This window comes from Macaca mulatta, chromosome 5 (genome assembly GCF_049350105.2).
Source record: "Macaca mulatta isolate MMU2019108-1 chromosome 5, T2T-MMU8v2.0, whole genome shotgun sequence".
In the NCBI taxonomy this organism is placed as follows: domain Eukaryota; kingdom Metazoa; phylum Chordata; class Mammalia; order Primates; family Cercopithecidae; genus Macaca; species Macaca mulatta.
The window spans coordinates 126,670,401-126,694,907 of NC_133410.1; the positions used below are offsets into that span (position 1 = coordinate 126,670,401).

Consider the following 24,507-nt stretch of genomic DNA (forward strand, 5'->3'; position numbering starts at 1 on the left):
ACATTGGTGATACAGCTTATTACATTATTATCCATTAATCTCTGGAAGGAAAACCTCTTAGAAGAAAAGGTGTTTAGGAAATTGAAAACCTTTAATACTTGTCAAATTTGCAAAAAGACAATGAGGGACTCTGCTTATATTGCTACACTAGGAAAAATAAATATTCATTGGAAAAGTAGCTTGAAACAGGAGAGGAGTAGAGGTCACCAATTTTGACAAGTAAAGTCTATTTCCACATTCCGTACTTGTGGAAACTTCTGAAGAAATCCTCACCTCAATAGGGTGCAGTAAGGCAGACTATATCTTAAGGAGTTTCCAAAAGAAGATATTTTTTCACTCAATATACAGGTAGTTCCCCATAAATAGGTTATAAAATCAGTTTAGTTAGTTCCAATAACAATGTTTAATGAAATAAATAGTAAAATAAAACAACAGTAAAAAATATGAATAGTAAAAGTAGGAAATGTATTATGTATGTAATGTAGAAACTTGCGAAAGTATTTTGTGTTTGTCTGTATTGCATCATGATGAAAAATGTGTTTCTAATGGTGAAATTGGTGAAAATTTAAAAATTACTATCTTAACAAAGCAGAAAGGAATAGAGTTAAGATTGAGTCATGAGACTTTTAACATTGCTGTCAAAACATCTATGAGCATTGTTTATTTCTTATTCAATTATTTTAGTATGTTTTTCTTTTTCTTTTTTTTTTTTTTTTTTTGAGACGGAGTCTCGCTCTATCACCCAGGCTGGGGTGCAGTGGCCAGATCTCAGCTCCCTGCAAGCTCCGCCTCCCGGGTTTACGCCATTCTCCTGCCTCAGCCTCCTGAGTAGCTGGCGCTACTGGCACCCGCCACCTCCCCGGGCTAGTTTTTGTCTTTTTTAGTAGAGCGCGGTTTCACCGTGTTAGCGAGGATGGTCTCGATCTCCTGACCTCGTGATCCGCCCGTCTCAGCCTCCCAAAGTGCTGGGATTACAGGCTTGAGCCACTGCGCCCGGCCAGTATGTTTTTCTTTATCCAGAGATATCACACAGATAAGAAGCTGGACTGTCTCATATTATGTTGCCCTAGAACAGGAAAAATTCAAACCAAGGCAGCATTATTCAAGGGAAGGCAACCCATAAACCTCTGACATAGAATTTGTTCTTCATGCGAGATTATGTACTCCAAGCAGTCAAAAAATATTACCTCTGAAAAACAGATAGAAAATAAATAGAAATTCTTAGCAAACATAAAACTCATGTACACACAATTACATGACATATGTGTAAATTTTAAGCCTTCATTGGAAAATTTAAAACATTCTATATAAAGTTTTTTATGAATAAATTATGAGAAAATATCTCCACTAAAGGTTATTCACTTAGTCTATAAAAAATTCCTGAAAGATCTCCTTGCCCTAATACTGGACACTGAATTTATTACTTTATAAAGTAGAAAACAACATGTAAGTAGGATTATTTATCTGCTGTTACATAAAAATTATCCTGAGTTGTCAAAGATGGTCCATTCTTAATGTTAGCAGCGGTAGATATCTAAGCCATGCAGCACCAGAGTATGTGAGCAGTGGTGAATCCACACAGGTCTACAGTTCTAGCCTCCTCAGAATAAAGAATTCAACCAAGAGGCATAAGACAGAGAGAATAAGGCAAATTTTAGAGCAGGAGTGAAAGTTTACTAAAAAGCTTTAGAACGGAGCAAAATGAAGTAATGTACACTTGTAAGAGGGCCAAGCAAGTGTCTTGAGAGATCAAGTGTTCAGTTTGAACTTTTGACTTGGGATTTATATGTCGCCATACTTCCAGCATCCTGCATGACCTCTCCCCGATTCTTTCTTTGGGATAGGCGGTTGGCATGTGCAGTGGCCTGACAGTGCTTGGGAGGGGCCTCATAAGCAGTGTAATTACTGGAATTGCACACGTGCTCACTTGAGGCACTCTTCCCTTGCCAGTCTGAATGGTCCAAGGCGGTCATGTAAACAGTTAAACTCTGCCATTTTGCCTCTTAGTGCAAATGCGTGAGCCCTCTCACCCAACTCCTGAGATCTTCTCAGGAAGCTGCTGATCACCAGCTTCAGGTGTTTCTATCTACTGGGAGACTGTCTTTCCCTGGCACCAGTTGCAACCAATTATTATTTTAGAGAGACAGTTTAACAACTGCCTGACCATCATCTGATGGTCACCTGACATTCCTGGTGAGTGGGGTCCCTCTCCACTCTGCTTATGTCTGACTAGCTACCTACTGTAACTTTATTACAGGAATCCTTACAAAAAGGTAACTCTCTTCAGCTGGAGCCAGAAGTGATGCAATAGGAAGAGTGAGAGTTTAGAAGTATAAAATGCATTTGTCCTTTTGCTGGCTCCAAGAGGGAAGAGGCAATATGATGAAGAAAGCAGGTGGCCTTAAAGAGCTGAGAGAAGTCCCAGAAAGAGAGGCAGCAAGGAAATGGGAAACCTCAGCATTACAACTACAGGGAATTGAATTCTGCCAACAATACTTCTCCCCTAAGAATTAAACATGAAATCTTCCCTCAGGGACTCCAGATAAGAGCCCAGGCCAAAAGACAACTTGATTGTGACCTCGTCAGACCTGGAGTTGGAAAACCAGATGCACCCTCCTAGAATTCCTTACTTACAAAATTGTAAGTCAATACATGTGTTGTACTTTACTCTGCTAGTTTTGTGGTAATTTGTGACTGCAGCAATAGAAAACTAATAAATATACTGAACTTAAACATTTATTCTTTATATCTTGAGTTGAATGTTCAGCTACATAGTGACAATTATTCCATAAAAATAAATATATATTCATAATATATTTTTTATTTAGCATACCCCTAAAGTGAGTTAGGCTTTGCACTGAGGAATCAATAGGTTGATATGAAAACACTAAGACTAATACCTTGTGCTTAAAATTCTTAATGTGATTTTTATTAAATGTTTACTCTTTATGATTTATCTGTCTGATAGCTTTGCAAATTTTTTCGCTTTAAAAAATGGGCAATCTAGAAATATTTTATTTCCTCTCAAATGGGTTATGCAGATATTTTCCAATACTAGGCAAGCATAGAAGTAAAAAGCATTATGATGAAGAATAAGTACACAAAATAGTTTGTTTATTATGAGTCATTAATTTTGAGGTTGTATAGCATAAAAGATCAGAAAAAATGGCAGTGATCTTTGTTAAACACTAGCTTTGATCTTAAAATTTTTAACTCCATGCTCTCTGGAATAATAGGAAATGTGTAAATATGTATCTTATGTTCTGGCTTAACTAAATTCCTTATTTTCTTCTCATCAATAAGTACTGTCTTTTACCTTTTTAAAGTGAATGAAATTAGAGAATAAAAATTTAAATAAAATATTCAATAAGTTAGTGTGTATTTCTCACTAGAAAACTCTAAATAGCATGAAGGACTTATTTTAATTTTTACTTATTTTCCAATTGAACACAAACTACAGCTATAACTGTAAATTTTTACTTTGGATTCTTAAACCTTCAGGACTTGCTATGATCCTTCATCTTTAGTACTTAAAATTTCTTTTGTAGGCATGAGCTGAGAGAAAAGTAAAAAGAAAATAATAAACTTTGTCAATGTAGAAAAGGGAACTACACACACACACACACACACACACACACACACACATGCACTAAATCTCTAAGCTCTTGAGAAAATAACAATGTTCCCTGGATTTCATAAAAGAAACAGATGGACAGACCCTTAGGCTCAGGGTGGAAATGGTGGTAGGAGGCTGGGTGTGTGTATTAGGTGAGCTGAGCTTGATGAATCCTCTAGCTCTGCCTCCCAGGCTTTGAAACACTATTGAAATGTCTGCAGCATTTTTAATAAGAAATAGAAATTCCAATTTGAAAAATAGGTCTAACTAACTTGGGTAAATAAGAAAATGTTAGACTTCTCTACCCATACTAAGCTACTGAAAGTAACCCCATGAATCAGAAAAAAACAAAATCCTTTAAATTCTATAAGAAAATTGAAACTATGTTGCTTATTCTGTTAACATATCATACAGGAGTTGAAAGAAATAAATAATTATTATTAGTTATGTGTTCATTTTTTACTATATGCCAAAATATTATTTTTATAGTAATAAAAATTTATATTAGGATACACATAGACAAATTGATCAATGCAACATAGAAGAGAGTGAAAAAACTAATATAAATTACAAATGATATAGTACTTGAAATAATATATATTTAATATAAAGAAATTAAAAATCTTTGACATATGCTTACTTAAAATTTGTATGAGAGACATCATGTTAACCTTTAGAAAAGTTATTATTTGATGGTAAGTTCTTTAATGATATAACTACTCTTGGTCCTACTATTACTCTGACTATATTTTCCATAAATATTACAAATTAGGCCTAGTGAACTAATAGATACACGACATATGGGGAAAAAAAATCTGTGTTTCAATGAAAACTACGCATTATTTATGGCACATTTCACATTACATTATTTTGATTCTATAAGCTTCTTTGCAACTCTGTTAAGTGGTAAATAACTAATAGAAATGAAAAACAATTCTTGTCTATAGACATATAACTGAATTGTTCCATGGAGAGATAATTCACTCACTCTTAATACTCAAAGATGAGTTTTGGAACTGTTTACAAATTCTTGCCAGTGTTCCTGATACATAATTTTGTGTGGGGTTTGGGTTCTCCTTTCAACCAGTTATTGCACTTCACAGGTTTCCTCATTAATGAATTAAATAAAATCTTTAATGCACATTCATTTTTATGAGAATTAACCAAATTTTGTATTGTCTTGGAAATTTATCTTTTAGCAGTTCTGGAGGTCTTCTACTAAAATGCCAAGTGTATCCACCTAAGAAAGCCAGGTACTCTGTCACCAGACAAGTACACTTCATGGGCAGTGGAAGCCCAGGCGTGTCATTTCTGGGCATGCACAGATGAATCTAAAACAGTAATAGGACTTTGCTGACTCTCTTCTTTTCTAATTTTAATTTTACTATCTACTAATGTTTTCCATTTTCTTTTTGGCTTATTTGTCATCAGTAATCATTATCGGCAGCATAATTGGAAATATAGATTTATGGTCTAGCCATTTGCTAATTTTGGTAAAAGTATTAGTGACATATAGAGATCAATTATCTTAAGGTGAGAGACAATGGATAATGTGGTATGTTTGTCTTTTTATTTTGGCTTTGTTTTTTGTACATTTTGAGCTCAAATCAATTAAGGATTTTATGACCGCCAGGAAAGATAAAAGCTATTTGATATCTGAGCTGGTGAGTTTCTGTGTTTCTGTTTTTTACTTTTGGTGCATGGCTAAAAGTTTGGAGTTTAGAATTTGAAATTTTGCAATTGAAACTATAGGCTGTAAGTGTAGCTCCTTGGCAAAGGTCCTTCCTCCACAGGATACTTCAACAATCAAAGATTAGAACCAATAAGAACTGAATCTGATTCCAGTCTATTTTTATAGATTCTAATTGGTTCTAGAGAATTCCAGAATTCCACTGAGTTGTTGCTCTTCCCTATTTGTGCTATGCCCTGTAGACTTCAACCTTCAGTACCAGATGTGAAGACAACACCCTGATAGAAACTGTATAACTAGTAATCATATTTGTGTAAGTCAAATTTCTAGAACAAATCTTTGTATGTCTATGTATGTACAGATGCCCCTCAACTTACAAAGTAGTTGTGTCCTGATAAACCAAGTGTAAGCTGAAAATATTGCAACATTTATTTAGTACACCTAAACTACCAAACATCACACTGTTACCCACACAGCGCGTGGGTTCATCGCTTGGTGGGTGACAGTCCAATGACCACGACCAAGTCAGATTTCACAAGGATTTTATTGCTTTTAACAAGTAAGGAAGACACCCGAGGTAATTTCCAAAGAAGTGCTTCCCCAAACAATGGTAAAAACAGAGCATTTATCCAGCTGGTTAGCTGAGTTATTGTACATAGAGGTAGAGTAAAAGCAGCACAGGCACAGTTGTTAATCATGCTTCTACATACATTGCATGTACAGAAAATGGTGAATAAGGTCCTTCTTGGGTGTGGATTTTATTATGGTAATGAGGGGAGTTCAGAAACGTTTATCTCAACTGAAGCTCATTTCTATACACCAATAGTCCAAGCTGAGTGCCAAATCCAGAATGCAATCCCATTCACAATAGTCACATATACACAAAATACTTAGGAATACAGCTAACTAGAGACTTGAAAGATCTCTACAATGAGAATTACAAAACACTTTTGAAAGAAATCGGAGATGACACAAATCAGTGTTTTTTTTTTGTTTGTTTGTTTGTTTTGTTTTTTGAGACGGTGTCTCGCTTTGTCGCCCAGGCTGGAGTGCAGTGGCCGGATCTCAGCTCACTGCAAGCTCCGCCTCCCGGGTTTACGCCATTCTCCTGCCTCAGCCTCCCGAGTAGCTGGGACTACAGGCGCCCGCCACCTTGCCCGGCTAGTTTTTTGTATTTTTTAGTAGAGGCGGGGTTTCACTGTGTTAGCCAGGATGGTCTGGATCTCCTGACCTCGTGATCCGCCCATCTCGGCCTCCCAAAGTGCTGGGATTACAGGCTTGAGCCACCGCGCCCGGCCAAGAAAAATCAGTGTTTTTAAAATGGTCGCAGATTCAACACTATTCCTATCAAACTGTCAATAACATTCTTCACAATTAGGAAAACAAAATTGTTCTAAAATTAATATGGAGCAACAAAAGAGCCTGAATAGCACAAAGAATCCTAAGCAAAGAAAACAAAGCAGGAGATATCATGTTACCCAACTTCAAACTATACTACAAGGCCACAGTAACCAAAACAACGTGGTACTGGTAAAAAAAAATTAGACACAGACCAATGGGGCAGAATAGAAAATACAGAAATAAAGCTGAACATGTACAGCCATCTGATATTCAACAACACTTATAAAAACAAGCAATGGGGAAAGGACTCCTTATTCAATAAATGGTGCTGGAATAGCTGTGTAGCTATATGCAGAGGATTAAAACTAGAACCCTTCCTTATACCATATAGGAAATCAACTCAACATGAATTAAAGACTTAAAGGTAAAGCACAAAACCATAAAAACCCCTGAAGAAAACCTAGGAAATACCATTCTAGATATAGGCCCTGGATACATCATTTCATGATGAAGAAATCAAAAGCAATTGCAGCAACAATAAAATTTGACAAATGGGATCTAATTAAACTAAAGAACTTCTGCATAGCAAAAGAAAATATTCATCTACAGAATAAATATGTAACCCACAGAATGGGAAAAAATATTTGCAAGATATGCATCCAACAAAGGGCTAATATTCAGAATCTATAAGAAAATTAAATTAACAAGCAAAAAACAAAGAATCCCATTTAAAAGTGGGCAAAGGACATGAACAGACATTTCTCAAAAGAAGACATATGTGCAGTCAAGGAGCATATTTAAAAAGCTCGATATCAGTGATTATTAGAGAAATTAATAGAGAAAACCACAATGAGATATTATCTGACACCATTCAGAATGGCTATTATTAAAAAATAAAAAAGAATAACAAATGCTGGTGAAACTGTGGAGAAGAGGACACTTATAACACTGCTTGTGGAAATGTAAAGTAGTTCGGCTACTGTAGAAAACAGTTTAACAATTTCTCAAAGAGCTAAAAATAGAACTACCGTTTGACCCAGCAATCCCATTAGCAATCCAAAGGAATATAGATTGTTCAACCATAAGGACACATGGATGAATAAGTTAATCACAGCACTATTGCAATAGCAGAGACATGCAATCAACATAAATGTCCATCAATGGAAGACTGGATAGAGAAAATGTGGTACATATACACCATAGAATACTATGCAGCCAAAATAAAGAATAAGATAATGTCTTTTGCAATAACATGGATGAAGCTGAAGACCATTATCCTAAGTGAACCAATATAGGAACAGAAAACCCAATACCATATGTTCTCACTTATGAGTATAAATTAAACACTGAGTACATACAGACACAAAGAAAGGAACAATAGACACTAGGGTCTACTTTAGGATGGAGGATGGGTAGGAGGGTGAGGAAAAAAGAATTACCTATCTCAAGACCAGCCTGACCAACATGGAGAAACCCCATCTCCACTAAAAATACAAAATTACCTGGGTGTAGTGGTGCATGCCTATGATCCTGGCTACTCTGGAGGCTGAGGCAAAAGAATCGCTTGAACCCAGGAGGCAGAGGTTGCAGTGAGTCGAGATGGTGCCATTGCATTCCAGCCTGGGCAACAAGAGCGAAACTCCGTCTCAAAAAAAAAAAAAAAAAAAAAATTTTATATATATATATATATATACACACACACACACACACACCCCTATCTAGTACTATGCTTATTATCTGGGTGATGAAATAATACAGACGCTAACTCCCCACATAATGCTATTTAACTGTAGAACCAATCTGTACATGTACCCTTGACACTAAAATAAAAATTACTTTAAAAAAAGTAGTGGGTGTTTAGTCAGTTCCGTATTTTGTGTTATACTGGGACAGGCTCAAATTCATGACAAAGAGAATCTCCGAAGAGTAACTTTAAAGGTTATGTAAATTTCTGAAGTTGTGCCATTTTATTACTTTTCTATTAACATATCAACCTCTTTTATAAAATAGTTAAAAAATGGTACATTTGTATAGGACACTTACCACAAATGGAGCTTGCAGGATGGGAAGTTACACTGGTTGAGTCAGTGAGTGAGTGGTGAGTGAATGTGAAGGCCTAGAACATTATTGTATACAGCTGTAGACTTTGTAAACACTGTGCACTTAGGCTCCACTAAATGTATTTAAACTACATTTTCTTTCTTCAGCAATAAATTAGCTTACTATGGTTTTAATGTCATTTTTATACCTCTTGTAATCTATCATGTCTCACCTTTACACACCCGTAAAAATCCTTCACTTCTCTAACCCTTATTATATCTGTTACTGATGAAGAGTCAGGAAGAGCCTTGATCATCAATTAAAAATGACTTGAAAATGGTACCTCCTTCTTTAAAAGGCCAGAAGATGATCCTTTAATTTCAGGTATCTTATTCACTTTTCGAGAAGAGGCAAACGTTTGCTTTGCTTACTAAGTAAATTTACCCATCCCTTCCAATCTGTGGCATAAACTTAGTGACTACTTCCAATGCAGATAAAAAGAAAAAAAAAAAATGAGAAAGGAGGAAAACAACAACAACAAAAAAGTAGTTTTCAAAATAGTTGAACATGTTTTTTTAGAAACAATAAAAACATATTGAGTATCCAGCTCTCTAATATGAGTTGATTCTAATTGTCTTCTCAGCCTCGTGAGGCTGTCAACTTTGCTACTGGAAGCCAGGAGTCTCCTAGGAGCTTCAATGGCTCAATACAACCAGAAAAACAGAGAACGGGAGAAAGACTGGGAGGGAGGAGAGAGTAGAGACAGAGAGGGAAGTTTCTGAATCAAAGAGCAGAGGTGAGATATATTTCTGTCTATTTTAAGGTTATATTTACTTGTCATTTTTCTGGTGCCCCTTAACTTTGTATTCAGAACCCCTTTTCCCCAGAATCAACCATCAAACCCCAAAATAATATGCCAACTTTTCCTCTACCTTGTTTGTGTAAAAACTGGCTTTAAAGAAATTATCTGGCCTACCTTGTTTGACTGTTCATCATAAGAGTCTCATTCCAGAGAGCGTCTTGCCCATATCCAGAAGGAAGGAATGCATGCTCGACAGAGGCCAAAAGACTCTGGACACACAGGTCGTGCTGGATTTCCCCACTCAGTCTATTAGCATTCGATCATGTTTTTTGCCCAACAGTTTTTCTACATGGCTGTGCATACCTAAGCATAAAAATGGACAATATTCCCTGTACCTTTGAGTGTATATTCTGAAGGCTCCTGTGTTATATAAAACTATGATCAGATACATTTTTATGTCTTTTTTCCTATTAATTTCCTCTTGTCAGTGATTTTTGTGAACCTTGAGGGTGAGAAGGGAAAATTTTTCTTTGGTCCCTACAAAAGTAATTTTATCTTTTTTCTTATACATTAAAGACACATTCACAGAAATTATTTCAGTATTAGAGCTATATCATTCTAAAAATAGATGACATTAAGACATATAATTTTTTAAAACACATTTAAATAGAATTTAATATACTTTAAAAGCAGACATAGATGCCATCACATAACCTTGTTTTTTTTGTCTTGTTAATTACTGAAAAAAGAGAAAAAGAATTAATTATAAATGTAAAAATTTGATTTTAAAATTTAAGACAAAGTTCAATTTATGAATAACCATTTTGCTTTGTATTCATTTTAATCATACATATGTGTGCGTGTATGTGTGTGTATGTGTATATATATACACAATCATATATCGCCTAATGATGAGAATTTTCTTTTGACGTGAAGTTGAAGCTATAGAACTGAAGTTGCAGGTTCTCTGTGTGTTTCATGTGCCTATAATTGAGAAAAGATTTTACTTCTTACTAAGAGTGCAAAGTATTTTCCTATTTCTGGACAATATCAAAAATTCATTAACCTATCTTACAGAGTAAAAAATATGTTTTGATTGGTTTGCATAAGTTAAAAAACACAATACTTAAGAATGTGCAATACTTTATATTGCATATTTTATTTTGTACCTTTAATTCATACTTTTTATGGCTGAAGAGTATTCCATTGTGTGGGTATAACACAATGTGTTCATTCACTAACCTCTTGATGGACATTTGTATGGTATACAGGATTTGGCCGTGACAAATGAAACTGCTATATGAATATTCATGTAAAAGTCTTTCTACTAAATAATGCTTTCCTTCCTTTTAGGTAAACAGCTAAGAGTAGAATGGCTGGGTTGTATGGTTGGTGTACGTTTAACTTTTAAAGAAATTGCCATTTCCTAAAATAGTTGTACTAGTTTACAATTTCACCATCACTATATGACAGAGTTATGACAGTTTCAGTTGTTTCATATATTCACCAAAACTCTGTTCTTTCTTTTGACTTTTAGACATTCTTATGGGTGTGTAACATTATGTAATTGAAATGTTAATTGTCATTCCTCTGAAGACAAATTATTTCAAGTATGCTTTCAAGGGCTTATATGCCAGCTATACTTCATTGGTGGGGTCGTCTAACTTTTTTTTTTTTTTAAATAAATGAGTTTTGAAAGTTGTTTGTAGATAATAAAGACTTTTTAAAGGTTTTGTAATTTGCAATTATTTTCTCCAAGTGTATTGTTTTTCTGTTCATTCTCTTACAAGTGTCTTCTGAAAAATAAGAGTTCTTAATTTTGACAAAGTGAAATTTGTTAACATAAAATGTATGAATTATTTATGTAGTATTATGTCTAAGAAAATTTTGTCTAACACAAGATCACAGTAATTTTATTCTTTTTTTCTAGATGCTTAATTATTTTGATTTTTAAATTCAGTTCTATAATTCATTTTGGGTAAATTTTTAATATGATATATTATTGGTCAAAGTTCACGATTTTTCATATGAGCATTACATGGTCCAGCATCATTTGTTAAAAAGATTTATTTTGTGCAGTGAATTATTTTTGAATCTTTGACAATAATCAATTCACCTTATATGTATGAGTCTACTTCTGAACTATCAAGGTTGTTCCACTGATTGATTTTTTTACTTTATTGTTGCCAATACCAAACTGTTTTATTTACTGAAATTGTATTACAATTCTTGAAGTCAGGCAATGAGACACATTTCACTCTGTTTTTTGTTTTTAAAATCATTCTTTGGAACAAACATTTGACAAAAAAAAATTCTAGGTGACTTCCTTTACCATATAAATTTTAGAATAAACTGGTTAATTTCTATAAAAATGCATGCTGGGATTTTGATTGGTTAGTATTGCCTTGATAGATCAACTTGTGGTGATATTGTTCTACTTATTTAAGCCTTCTTAATTTTTTAAAACAATGTGTCATAGTTTTCAAAGTATGATTCTTGCACATCTTTTTTCAGATTTATACCAAAATTTTTGTATATGATAATGCTTTAAAATGGTACCTTTTAAAAAATTTCAATTGTACATTGACTGTGTATCTTGATCTTGTATCCTACTACCTTACACAACCTTCTTATAATTTCTAGTATCTTTCTGTAGATTCTAAAAAAATTATATAGATGACTTGTATGACCAAAAATGCTTTCTCCTTATTTAAACTAAATTTATTTTGTTTTTTTTTTCCTTGTCTTATTCTACTGAATAAAACCTCAAGTGCAATGTTGAATAGAAATAGTAACAAAAAAAAAAAACTTTGACTTTTCCTAGTGTGAGGTTGAAAGCATCAGTCCTTAACATTTAAATGTGCAAATTGGGGGGGGGCAGAGCAAGATGGCGGAATAGGAACAGCTCCAGTCTCCAACTCCCAGCGCGAGCGACACAGAAGACCGGTGATTTCTGCATTTACAACTGAGGTACTGGGTTCATCTCACTGGGGAGTGCCGGACGATCGGTGCTCGTCAGCTGCTGCAGCCCGACCAGCGAGAGCTGAAGCAGGGCGAGGCATTGCCTCACCTGGGAAGCGCAAGGGGGAAGGGAATCCCTTTTCCTAGCCAGGGGAACTGAGACACACAACACCTGGAAAATCGGGTAACTCCCACCCCAATACTGCGCTTTAAGCAAAGGCACACCAGGAGATCATATCCCACACCTGGACGGGAGGGTCCCACACCCATGGAGCCTCCCTCATTGCTAGCACAGCAGTCTGTGATCTACCAGCAAGGCAGCAGCGAGGCTGGGGGAGGGGCGCCCGCCATTGCTAAGGCTTAAGTAGGTAAACAAAGCTGCTGGGAAGCTCGAACTGGGTGGAGCTCACAGCAGTTCAAGGAAACCTGCCTGTCTCTGTAGACTCCACCTCTGGGGACAGGGCACAGTAAACAATAACAAACATAGCAGAAACCTCTGCAGATGCAAACGACTCTGTCTGACAGCTTTGAAGAGAGCAGTGGATCTCCCAACACGGAGGTTGAGATCTGAGAAGGGACAGACTCCCTGCTCAAGTGGGTCCCTGAACCCTGAGTAGCCTAACTGGGAGACATCCCCCACTAGGGGCAGTCTGACACCCCACACCTCACAGGGTGGAATACACCCCTGAGAGGAAGCTTCCAAAGCAAGAATCAGACAGGTACACTCGCTGTTCAGAAATATTCTATCTTCTGCAGCCTCTGCTGCTGATACCCAGGCAAACAGGGTCTGGAGTGGACCTCAAGCAATCTCCAACAGACCTACAGCTGAGGGTCCTGACTGTTAGAAGGAAAACTATCAAACAGGAAGGACACCTACACCAAAACCCCATCAGTACATCACCATCATCAAAGACCAGAGGCAGATAAAACCACAAAGATGGGGAAAAAGCAGGGCAGAAAAGCTGGAAATTCAAAAAATAAGAGCGCATCTCCCCCGGCAAAGGAGCGCAGCTCATCGCCAGCAACGGATCAAAGCTGGACAGAGAATGACTTTGACGAGATGAGAGAAGAAGGCTTCAGTTCATCAAATTTCTCAGAGCTAAAGGAGGAATTACGTACCCAGCGCAAAGAAACTAAAAATCTTGAAAAAAAAGTGGTAGAATTGATGGCTAGAGTAATTAATGCAGAGAAGGTCATAAACGAAATGAAAGAGATGAAAACCATGACACGAGAAATACGTGACAAATGCACAAGCTTCAGTAACCGACTCGATCAACTGGAAGAAAGAGTATCTGCGATTGAGGATCAAATGAATGAAATGAAGCGAGAAGAGAAACCAAAAGAAAAAAGAAGAAAAAGAAATGAACAAAGCCTGCAAGAAGTATGGGATTATGTAAAAAGACCAAATCTACGTCTGATTGGGGTGCCTGAAAGTGAGGGGGAAAATGGAACCAAGTTGGAAAACACTCTTCAGGATATCATCCAGGAGAACTTCCCCAACCTAGTAGGGCAGGCCAACATTCAAATCCAGGAAATACAGAGAACGCCACAAAGATACTCCTCGAGAAGAGCAACTCCAAGACACATAATTGCCAGATTCACCAAAGTTGAAATGAAGGAAAAAATCTTAGGGCAGCCAGAGAGAAAGGTCGGGTTACCCACAAAGGGAAGCCCATCAGACTAACAGCAGATCTCTCGGCAGAAACTCTCCAAGCCAGAAGAGAGTGGGGGCCAATATTCAACATTCTTAAAGAAAAGAATTTTAAACCCAGAATTTCATATCCAGCCAAACTAAGTTTCATAAGTGACGGAGAAATAAAATCCTTTACGGATAAGCAAATTCTTAGAGATTTTGTCACCACTAGGCCTGCCTTACAAGAGACCCTGAAGGAAGCACTAAACATGGAAAGGAACAACCGGTACCAGCCATTGCAAAAACATGCCAAAATGTAAAGACCATCGAGGCTAGGAAGAAACTGCATCAACTAACGAGCAAAATAACCAGTTAATATCATAATGGCAGGATCAAGTTCACACATAACAATCTTAACCTTAAATGTAAATGGACTAAATGCTCCAATTAAAAGACACAGACTGGCAAACTGGATAAAGAGTCAAGACCCATCAGTCTGCTGTATTCAGGAGACCCATCTCACACACAGAGACATACATAGGCTCAAAATAAAGGGATGGAGGAAGACTTACCAAGCAAATGGAGAACAAAAAAAAGCGGGGGTTGCAATACTAGTCTCTGATAAAACAGACTTTAAACCATCAAAGATCAAAAGAGACAAAGAAGGCCATTACATAATGGTAAAGGGATCAATTCAACAGGAAGAGCTAACTATCCTAAATATATATGCACCCAATACAGGAGCAACCAGATTCATAAAGCAAGTCCTTAGAGACTTACAAAGAGACTTAGATTCCCATACAATAATAATGGGAGACTTCAACACTCCACTGTCAACATTAGACAGATCAACGAGACAGAAAGTTAACAAGGATATCCAGGAATTGAACTCATCTCTGCAGCAAGCAGACCTAATAGACATCTATGGAACTCTCCACCCCAAATCAACAGAATATACATTCTTCTCAGCACCACATCGTACTTACTCCAAAATCGACCACATAATTGGAAGTAAAGCACTCCTCAGCAAATGTACAAGAACAGAAATTATAACAAACTGTCTCTCAGACCACAGTGCAATCAAACTAGAACTCAGGACTAAGAAACTCAATCAAAACTGCTCAACTACATGGAAACTGAACAACCTGCTCCTGAATGACTACTGGGTACATAATGAAATGAAGGCAGAAATAAAGATGTTCTTTGAAACCAATGAGAACAAAGATACAACATACCAGAATCTCTGGGACACATTTAAAGCAGTGTGTAGAGGGAAATTTATAGCACTAAATGCCCACAAGAGAAAGCAGGAAAGATCTAAAATTGACACTCTAACATCGCAATTAAAAGAACTAGAGAAGCAAGAGCAAACACATTCGAAAGCTAGCAGAAGGCTAGAAATAACTAAGATCAGAGCAGAACTGAAGGAGATAGAGACACAAAAAACCCTCCAAAAAATCAATGAATCCAGGAGTTGGTTTTTTGAAAAGATCAACAAAATAGACCGCTAGCCAGACTAATAAAGAAGAAAAGAGAGAAGAATCAAATCGACGCAATTAAAAATGATAAAGGGGATATCACCACCGACCCCACAGAAATACAAACTACCATCAGAGAATACTATAAACACCTCTACGCAAATAAACTGGAAAATCTAGAAGAAATGGATAATTTCCTGGACACTTACACTCTTCCAAGACTAAACCAGGAAGAAGTTGAATCCCTGAATAGACCAATAGCAGGCTCTGAAATTGAGGCAATAATTAATAGCCTACCAACCAAAAAAAGTCCAGGACCAGATGGATTCACAGCTGAATTCTACCAGAGGTACAAGGAGGAGTTGGTACCATTCCTTCTAAAACTATTCCAATCAATAGAAAAAGAGGGAATCCTTCCTAACTCATTTTATGAGGCCAACATCATCCTGATACCAAAGCCTGGCAGAGACACAACAAAAAAAGAGAATTTTAGACCAATATCCCTGATGAACATCGATGCAAAAATCCTCAATAAAATACTGGCAAACCGGATTCAGCAACACATCAAAAAGCTTATCCACCATGATCAAGTGGGCTTCATCCCTGGGATGCAAGGCTGGTTCAACATTCGCAAATCAATAAACATAATCCAGCATATAAACAGAACCAAAGACAAGAACCACATGATTATCTCAACAGATGGAGAAAAGGCTTTTGACAAAATTCAACAGCCCTTCATGCTAAAAACGCTCAATAAATTTGGTATTGATGGAACGTACCTCAAAATAATAAGAGCTATTTATGACAAACCCACAGCCAATATCATACTGAATGGGCAAAAACTGGAAAAATTCCCTTTGAAAACTGGCACAAGACAGGGATGCCCTCTCTCACCACTCCTATTCAACATAGTGTTGGAAGTTCTGGCTAGGGCAATCAAGCAAGAGAAAGAAATACAGGGTATTCAGTTAGGAAAAGAAGAAGTCAAATTGTCCCTGTTTGCAGATGACATGATTGTATATTTAGAAAACCCCATTGTCTCAGCCGAAAATCTCCTTAAGCTGATAAGCAATTTCAGCAAAGTCTCAGTATACAAAATTAATGTGCAAAAATCACAAGCATTCTTATACACCAGTAACAGACAAACAGAGAGCCAAATCAGGAATGAACTTCAATTCACAATTGCTTCCAAGAGAATAAAATACCTAGGAATCCAACTTACAAGGGATGTAAAGGACCTCTTCAAGGAGAACTACAAACCACTGCTCAGTGAAATAAAAGAGGACACAAACAAATGGAAGAGCATACCATGCTCATGGATAGGAAGAATCAATATCGTGAAAATGGCCATACTGCCCAAGGTAATTTATAGATTCAATGCCATCCCCATCAAGCTACCAATGAGTTTCTTCACAGAATTGGAAAAAAACTGCTTTAAAGTTCATATGGAACCAAAAGAGAGCCCGCATTGCCAAGACAATCCTAAGTCAAAAGAACAAAGCTGGAGGCATCACACTAACTGACTTCAAACTATACTACAAGGCTACAGTAACCAAAACAGCATGGTACTGGTACCAAAACAGAGATATAGACCAATGGAACAGAACAGAGTCCTCAGAAATAATACCACACATCTACAGCCAGCTGATCTTTGACAAACCTGAGAGAAACAAGAAATGGGGAAAGGATTCCCTATTTAATAAATGGTGCTGGGAAAATTGGCTAGCCATAAGTAGAAAGCTGAAACTGGATCCTTTCCTTACTCCTTATACGAAAATTAATTCAAGATGGATTAGAGACTTAAATGTTAGACCTAATACCATAAAAATCCTAGAGGAAAACCTAGGTAGTACCATTCAGGACACAGGCATGTGCAAAGACTTCATGTCTAAAACACCAAAAGCAACGGCAGCAAAAGCCAAAATTGAGAAATGGGATCTCATTAAACTAAAGAGCTTCTGCACAGCAAAAGAAACTACCATCAGAGTGAACAGGCAACCTACAGAATGGGAGAAAATTTTTGCAATCTACTCATCTGACAAAGGGCTAATATGCAGAACCTACAAAGAACTCAAACAAATTTACAAGAAAAAACAAACAACCCCATCAAAAAGTGGGCAAAGAATATGAACAGACAGTTCTCAAAAGAAGACATTCATACAGCCAACAGACACCTGAAAAAATGCTCGTCATCACTGACCATCAGGGAAATGCAAACCAAAACCACAATGAGATACCATCTCACACCAGTTAGAATGGCAATCATTAAAAAGTCAGGAAACAACAGATGCTGGAGAGGATGTGGAGAAATAGGAACACTTTTACACTGTTGGTGGGATTGTAAACTAGTTCAACCATTATGGAAAACAGTATGGCGATTCCTCAAGGATCTAGAACTAGATGTACCATAGGACCCAGCCATCCCATTACTGGGTATATACCCAAAGGATTATAAAGTATGCTGCTATAAAGACACATGCACACGTATGTTTATTGCAGCACTATTCACAATAGCAAAGACTTGGAATCAACCCAAATGTCCATCAGTGACAGATTGGTTTAAGAAAATGTGGCACATATACACCATGGAATACTATGCAGCCATCAAAAAGGAGGAGTTTGTGTCCTTTGTAGGGACATGGATGCAGCTGGAAACCATCATTCTTAGCAAACTATCACAAGAACAGAAAACCAAACACCACATGTTCTCACTCATAGGTGGGAACTGAACAATGAGATCACTTGGACTCAGGGAGGGGAACATCACACACAGGGGCCTATCATGGGGAGGGGGGAAGGGGGAACGGATTGCATTGGGAGTTATACCTGATGTAAATGACGAGTTGATGGGTGCGGCACACCAACATGGCACAAATATACATATGTAACAAACCTGCACGTTATGCACATGTACCCTACAACTTAAAGTATAATAATAATAAATAAATTTAAAAAAAAAAGAAAAATCAGAAAAAAAAAACATTTAAATGTGCAAAAGATGTTAGTCTCTGATATGCTAATGAATGTGGGTATTATTATTTAATATTTTAACTTTAATTTTAGGTTCAGAGGTATATGTGCAGGTTTGTTTTACAGTAAACTCATGACTCAGGGGTCTAGTGTATAGTTTATTTAATCCCCCAGGTACTAAACATAGTACCCAATAGTTTCGTTTTGTTTTGTTTTCCTGAAGTTCTCCCTCCTCCCGCTCTCCACCCTCAAGTAGGCCCCAGTGTCTGTTGCTCTCCACTTTCTGTCGATGCGTTCTCATTATTTAGCTTCTACTTATAAGTGAGAACATGCAGTATTTGCTTTTCTGTTCCTGTGTTAGTTTGCCAAGAATAATGGCCTCCAGTTCCATCCATGTTCCTGCAAAGGATATGATCTCATTCTTTTGAATATACATATCAAACAGGTCGAGCATCATTTGTTGAAAAGACATCTCTCCACTGAATTTCTTTGAAACTTAATCATGGAAATTGTGGAAAAAATTTTTTTAATATTATAGCTGGTGTGAATTTTTTAAGCCAATAATTTTTTAAGCCAATATTTAAAAGTCAAATGTCATGAAAAAATTCAGATAACTATGTTAAAAACAAGTTTTACAACAGCAAGCCCACCTAAATACAGAAGACTCCAGGTGAATATTACTACCCCATTTAAAAGGGACATGCATCCTTCTGATTGCCTAGTTATCATCACTCTTTATTGTCTCTTGATACTAATGGCAAGAACCAGTTTTAATTTCATATGATGCCTTTTTTTCTTAGAGTAGAATAACATTTTTAAAGAAATATGTCTAACATATAGTTCTTTCCAAAATAGAAACTTGAGCCTAACAGACTGTAAATATTTGACATTTCAGTAGAATTGAGAGAGGCAATTGTTTGTTGTTGAAAAAAAAACAATTGTTCTACATATTCAATATGCAAATAATATCTATGTAATTTCTTTTTACTGTAGTAGGAATACTTAACATGAGAGCTATCCTCTATAATTTTTAAGTACACAATACAGTATTGCTAACCCTAGGCATAACTGAAACTATACCCATTGAACAACTCTGCATTTCCCCTCCTGCCTCTGGTGACTACTATTCTACTCTCTATTTCTGTGAATTAGACTATTTTACATATCTCATATAACTGAAATCATGTGGTGTTTATCTGTCCTGCAGGTTCCTGCAGGTTCCTGCAGATGTCCTGCAGGTTCAGCCAATTTGTCACATATGACAGGATTTCCTTCTTTCTAAAGACTAAATAATATTCCATTGTTTGTATATGCGACATTTTATATATTCAGTAATCCATCAATTGACATTTAGGTTTTTCCACATCTTGGTTACTGTGCATAATGCTGAAATGAACATGGGAGTGTACATATATTTTCAAGATCCTGATTTTAATTCTTTTATACATACTGAGGATGTACTCAGATATGAGATTGCTGGATCATATGATGTTCTATTTTCAATTTTTTGAGGAATCTCCATATTGTTTTTCACAGTGGCTACCCCGTTTTACATTCCCACTGACACTATACAAGAGTTCTAAATTCTTACATCTTTGCCAATACTTTTCTTTTTTTTTCTTTTTGATAATAGCCATCCTAAAAAGTGTAAGATAATATTTCATTGTGGCTTTGATTTGCATTTCTCTGATCATTACTGATGTTGAGCATATTTTAACATACCTATTGGCATTTGTATGTCTTCATTTGAAAAATGCCTATTCACATCATCTGTCCAAGAGTTTTTTTTTTTTTTTTAATTTTTGTTTTTTTATTGAGTTGTATAAATTCCCAATATATTTTGGGTATTTACACCTTATCAGATACATGGTTTGGAACTATTTACCCGTTATCAGATATATGGTTTGGAACTATTATAGTTTCTCCCATTCTGTAGGTTGCCTCTTCACTCTGTTTTCTTGACTATGCAGAAGCTTTTTGGTTCAAAAGACTCCTACTTGTCTGTTTTTGCTTTTGTTGCTTATGCTTTGGTTTCAAAATAGAAAAAAAAAATCATTGTCAAAACCAATTTCTCTTCTTTTCCTGGTAATTCCATAATGCATGAATTGACTTCTTTGTGGTTTCCCATAAATCTTTTAAGCTTTTGTTACTCTTTGTTACTTTATTTGATTTTATTGTTATTCCTCTGATAGATAATTTCAAATGACCTGTCTTAGACTTTACTAATTCTTTCTTCTCTTTGATTAAGCCTACTGTTGAACCCCTCTGGTTAATATTTTAGTTTGTTTATTGTATTTTTAGCTCCCAAATTGATTTGTTCCTCTTTTATAGTTTTTTGTCTCCTTATCAGTATTTTCATTTTGTTCATGTGTTTTCTTATTTTGTTTAGTTGTTTATATGTGTTATCTTGTTACTCACCGAGATTCACTAAGATGATTGTTTTGAATTCTTTGTCAATTAATTCATGAGTATCCATTTCTTTAGAGTTGGTTATTCAAGATTTATTTTGTTCCTTTGATTGTATTATATTTTCTTATTTCTCAAGTTCCTTGTATCTTTGTGTCACTTTCTGTGCATTTGAAATAGAAAGCCACTTCTTACAGTCTTGCTGACAGGGAAAGATGTTTACCATTCAGCTTTTCAAGGGATTCTGGGAATCTCTAGAACCTTTTTTATAGATGGGTCTTGTCTGGATTTGTGCATGTGGATTTATAATGAGAGATTTTCTGGTTGTTTTTGGTCTTCTTCCTCCTCCTCCTCTCCTCCTCCTTCTTCTTTTCTCCTTCTCCTCCTTCTTTTCTTCTAAAACCTATAATCTCTTATTCCCTCTAATGTCTGATGAAAGTACTACTGTCTGAGACGTTGGAGGCATGCTGTACTCCTCTTCTTCCCTCCCTGTGGAGAAGCCTCAAGTTACATGTCTTCATCCAATCTTGCAGAGCTCTGTCTAATGCAGCAAGATGCCTGCCTGTTTACTTTGTTCCTAGCTGTCTCCAGGCATCCAAACTGTGCCTGTCCATCAGTACTAAGGGTGAGGTGAGAGAGAAACTAGTTCCTTGGAAAACACACCAAATGACCAGAATGTTGAAGACACATTTCACTTCTCTTCTTTCTTCCTTGTCCAGAAGCCTCATGTTCTTCACCTTCTCCCCTTTCTTGCGCAGCCATGTTGGATGCAGTAAGCCACCCACTCCTTCCCTCTCTCCTTAGCTGTTACTGGACATCCAAACTATGCCAGTTTCATCAGCACTCCAGATGAGGCAAGACAGAAGCCAGTTCCTCCCTCGGGCAGAGTACCAAAAGCCTGGAGACATTAGATGCATACGTCCTTCTCTTTTTCCATCAGGAAGAAGTTACAAGACAAGATGATTTCACTGGGAGCTGAGTTTTGCCAGATTTGGGGAAATACTGTTGCAGGTAAAGCGAAATTTCTCTTCTTACCAATTTCAATGTAGTTGTTATTAATGTTGTGGTTGTCCAGGCTACTGCAACTTCTTAACAAAATTCTGGACTTCTTTAAAGGGTGTTTTGGTTTGTATGTTATTTTTAAATCAGTTTTTCTGTGAGGGGTAAAGCCTGGGAATTCTTATTCTGCTGTCTTTCTTATGTTCTCCACAAAATAATCTTAATCAACATATTTTATTTAATATGCTTTTCTTCTTATTCAGTTTAAAACTTTTTTGCCCTTTATATATTTTTTTATTTCTTGTTTTCATATTTGAGTGATCTACTTTAAAGCCCATTAATGCATTAGAGCTAATGGATGTTGTATGCAAATAAAATATATTATTATATGCAGATGCTTTCTATTTTTTTTTCCCCTCAGGATGTTTGACATTTTCAAGTAAAATTTTTCCCTAAAATCAGATGTAAAATCAAGGCATAGAAATACAATACTAGTATGCAAATTATTTATAAATATAATAAGAAATGGGTAACAAAAAGAATAAGCATAAGCAATAAATTAAGTAAACTATAATAACTAAGAGATAGAAAAATTTTCTTCTAATTATAGTTCTCTAATTATAATGTTTTGCTAAAGGTAATGCTATTAGAATTATAAAAGCTGAAGTCAGTGGCACATAATGTCAATAAATTATTTTGCTTAAACCCCAGAACATCATTTATTGAAGGCTGATACTCATGGATAGAAGAGTTAAAGTGCAAATATATGCACCCTTCTATATGGATTCTGCAGAAAGATATGCTTGGGTCATGACTCAGGTGAATTTACTATGAAACTTTGTCTTTGGTAAAGCATCTTATTCTTGGCTGTTCTATATATATATATATATATATATATATATTATAAAGTTTGGGAGTGGCCTTGCTATTAAAGAATAAATTATTTACTTGGTTCTAGCTGTTTACAAAGTTGTTGGTGACTAATTGCTGGAAAGAAGCTGGGAAGTTTTGTGGTCCCTCCATTTTATATCCCCTCCCTTTGGTTCTGTAGGAAATTGAGTTCAGGAAAGCTACTACGAATGGAGTAAAAATCTTACTTTTTATGCATATGTATATTTTTTCCAGACAATTTGGAGAGAACTCCCTGAAACATTCACTGTGCAATTCTACTTTTTTGAATACTTACTATAATTAAAGTTAATTTCTGATTTACATAAAGACCGATCAGCACGCTAGAGAATTTCTGCTTCATGTAGTTATTCAAGAAAACAGGACTATGGAAGCTTTACCATCTTCACTTTGTGGATTTCGTATCTATTTCTACCTGGAATAGAAGAAAAAGATACAGTAAAAAATTGTAAAAGGGGTTTTCATAGGCAATGACTTCAAGTGTAGCATATTACTTCTACTTACATTCCATTGTCTGGATGTGGAATTTACTCATATGTGTACACTTAACAGCAAGAAAGATATAGCTAGTTCCCTTAAGAAAAGAGAGAGGTATTCACGCAATAGCTCGATAATTTCTGTCACAATGAAAGTAAGATATGCATTACAAAGTTGTTTTATTCTATTTTCAAATAATTCTCATTTTAAATTGGTTGCTGAGACATTTCCTTGGAGCATAGTAACAGTTTCAACAGTTTCCTACTCACTCAACATAATTTCCATAATGCAAATGAGAGAAAATAACTGGTAAATATAGGTTATAGTGTTACTCGTTAAAAGTGTTTTCCACATACAAAATTTTATTTGCATATGGTGTCCTTTGAAAAAGGAGCACTTAAGATTTTTTTATCTCTTAAAGTTAGGCATTTACATCTAGTTAAATTCAAATTGTGATATATTTTGTATAACAGCTTCAAAATTTATATCAGTATAAAAACAATTTCAGTTAAAAATCTACTGCATATTCACCACCTTAGGTCTACTCTATACAAGAAATGACACAAAAAATTACTCTAGAGTTTGAAACTTTCAGAAAGATTTTTGTTTTCAATCACATGCAGAGGGTTTAAATAATGAAAAAACCATGCTGTAATTGATTATAATGTTTCTGAAACAATAACAGCAAAAACACAATTTAAGAAGAAAAAAAGATGAGAAAAAATTTATTAACAACTAACAATAACCAATAAGAGATTAAGAAATACATTCATTTAAAATGTAATTATTTGGAGTGCTTAACACAAACTATAGTTCATGAACTTGTACCTACCTAGACATGATTTATAATATTCTTTAATTTTCAAAATATGTTTCAAAATGTATTACTTAGACAAATGTGAGCTCTCATTTGATGAGAAAGACAGACACTTGTAGCTAAAAAAATTCATGTAAAGAGCATATGTATTTCCATATATTAAACAGTGAAAGGCATAACAGAGGAACTTTGCCACTTTACATGAAACATTTTGTTTCTAAACGTTTGAAAAGATTGAATTGGGAGATAAAATTCAAGTTGAGATTTGGGTGGGGACACCGCCAAATCATATCAGTAACTTTATGTAAATTATTTATATTGATCATTCTTTTGTATCCAAATATATAAACACATAAGTAATATATGTT

The 24,507-nt window shown here is 35.7% G+C and overlaps 1 long non-coding RNA gene across 2 annotated transcripts; it reads left to right on the plus strand.

The window, feature by feature from the left end:
* Positions 1–2,035: 2,035 nt before the first annotated feature.
* LOC144340996 (uncharacterized) lies at positions 2,036–23,153 on the plus strand. Of its 2 annotated transcripts, none has more exons than XR_013417550.1 (5): positions 2,036–2,193; positions 2,543–2,640; positions 21,878–21,948; positions 22,648–22,755; positions 23,062–23,153. It is a non-coding gene; the product is annotated as an uncharacterized LOC144340996 (long non-coding RNA). The 2 variants fall into 2 exon arrangements; XR_013417549.1 differs by lacking the exon at positions 23,062–23,153 and adding an exon at positions 22,895–23,039 and having other exon boundaries at positions 2,534–2,640.
* Positions 23,154–24,507: the final 1,354 nt, after the last annotated feature.